The following is a 2,578-nucleotide window of genomic DNA, read 5'->3' as shown; positions in this document are numbered from 1 at the left end:
TCATTCCTTTCACGCTCATATGTCCAAGTCTATTGTGCCATAAACTTGAATTTGAAGCACTCTCAGCAACAACAACCATGTTCATACACCTTGCAGTGGTGTATAAAGTTCTAGATTTTATGCCACGTGCTACCATCATAGCACCCTTCATAATCTTCCACGAACTCTTCCCTAACTCTGTTACATAACCTATGTTGTCCAACTGACCAATAGAGATCAAGTTTTTCTTGAGACCAGGAATATATCTGACATCCTTAATGTCCACTGATTTCCTGCTGAAGTTTTTATGCAGACATCCCATTTTCTTTTAATCTCCAAATCTTTGTTGTCGGCAAGATACACATTCTCAAAATTTCCAGACTTGAAATTTCAGAACAACTCTTTATTTGGAGACGAATGAAAAGATGCACTTGAATCCAAAATTCCGGATTCAATCGAACTGTCCACGCTGAGGATTAGAGTATCCCCAATGTCTTCTATTGAATTTATAAATTTGTGATTCTACTTCCTCTTTGGTCTTGTACCATCTGTCCGAAAGTGACATTTTTCTCCACAATTCCAACATGTTACGTTTGGTCTATTTGAAGATTTTTTTCGGTTCTTTGATTTTGATCGCCCTTTGTTTGGGTCCTTCGGTTTACTTCGCCTTCAACAGATCTGACGTTGTCTTCTCCTTAATGATTTCGAACGCCACATTTCTGGATAGCGTCAACCGAATCAACCATAAGACCTGCTGATCCTTGAGCTTCCATTGTTCCGTGGTCATGGGTATCCGGCTTCGCCCCCAACAGGGGTTTGTGAAGATCTCTTTGGTACAAATAATCTCCAATCTGCATCTTCTAGAAACCGAAATCAGATCCATCGAACTTCTCAATTCCAATCTTCGAACTTTCCATCTTCACAGATCGTAATGAATTTAGCCTAGCTCTGATACCAGTTGTTGGGATCGCACAACAACGCACACACTCAATCTAGATGAACACAGAACAGAATAGAGAAAATGCAATGAGAATATTGACTAAAGGATTTGTATTGATGACTACAGATATGAAGAGAGAATCCAGAGAAATATAGAAAATACATTTTCAAACTCTGCCGTAGGAGATATACATATGATTCAGTTTACTATATATAGCTTTACTAGATATAACTGTTTACCATATATAGCTTTAAGACTACCTAACCTTACTATATATAGCTTTACTAGATATAACTATTTACCATATATAGCTTTAAGACTATATAACCTAACATACTAATACACTAAGTTCTAAGTTGTGAATGGTTCGATGGCGATAGCATACAGGAGTGAGCATGCATAAATATATAAAGAATAAACATGTATACCGAATCAATTTACCAATGAAGACAAACCATGATGTAAAACATAATAAAGACAAAACAAAAGCAGTACCCAAAATTAGTAACATATCGGCTACATATTTATTCCAATATTTTTACTTAACAAAGAAAAATAAGGAAAACGTGCTTTAAACAAAACAAATTAAATTATAATGTTGTAGGTTCAAGAAAAAATGGTGCAAAAATCATCTCTTAAGGTTTTCAAATCTATTGGAGCTCTTTCCCTTCTAAATAATTTCCTTGTATTGTTCACGTGACAAGTTGGTTTGCATTCATGAGATGACCAAACCATTACTTTCACACAAGTTTGCTGACGATAGTATACATGTTGCACACCCTATAATTTAATTGTAAAAATGCACACGGTGGATCTTTTTCTTATTAAAGAAAGGATATCATCTCATTTAATTCGTCAAGGAAACCTAGAGAATATTCTAAAAAAGTACCATATTTCTATCATGATAATTCATTGTTGAGATTAAAAAGTCTTACTTGGTCGGAGTTTCCTTATATCTTAGAGCTTATCTTTTTATGGTCAACAAGTCTTGACATAATCGACATTGTTCCTTCAAGGTTGTATCTTAGAGGTTCCTTTTGTTTCTTTTTGTACAAGGGGGTTCTAAGGATCTTAAGTTCTTCTTGGTGTCGTACTTAATCCTTGTAACTACCTTTGGCCTTCCTTAATCCTTGTACTCTCGAGCCTCCACTCTTGTCCCTAAACGTTGCCCACATTTTATTATTTGTGGATGAAGCTTGCAACCAACTAGAAACATACAAAATAGTGCTGATTTTAAACTTGAAACTAAAGGAAGGTCCTTTGGAAAAATCTACTTCGATGAGGATGTTTCCGAGTCATTTTTCAACACTAGCCGTTAGATTTGAACGTATACGAGTCTTCTAGATCATATCCAAATTTAGGACAAATCCAATAGTGGAATCTTAGAGATATGAAAGATTTTGTCCAGATGACCCCGGCTGTAAACCAATATGGAAAGATTTCTGCCAGGGGCATTTTTGTAAATAATTGGAAGCTTAGGGGTATTTCGCTAATTTGTCACATTTTGAATTTTTTATTCTGAAAATTCAAACACTTTCCAAAAACTTTTTACCTATTTTTTTGTCATTTTTCCCATCTTGAAATTTTTTAGCCATAAGAAATTAAAAATTTGAGAAGTTTACTTAAAATTGGAAAAATCACAGTTTTTTTTTTTTTTTT

Source organism: Cucurbita moschata, unplaced genomic scaffold (assembly GCF_002738365.1).
Source record: "Cucurbita moschata cultivar Rifu unplaced genomic scaffold, Cmos_1.0 Cmo_Scf00008, whole genome shotgun sequence".
Lineage (NCBI taxonomy): Eukaryota > Viridiplantae > Streptophyta > Magnoliopsida > Cucurbitales > Cucurbitaceae > Cucurbita > Cucurbita moschata.
This window is presented reverse-complemented; position numbering follows the sequence as displayed.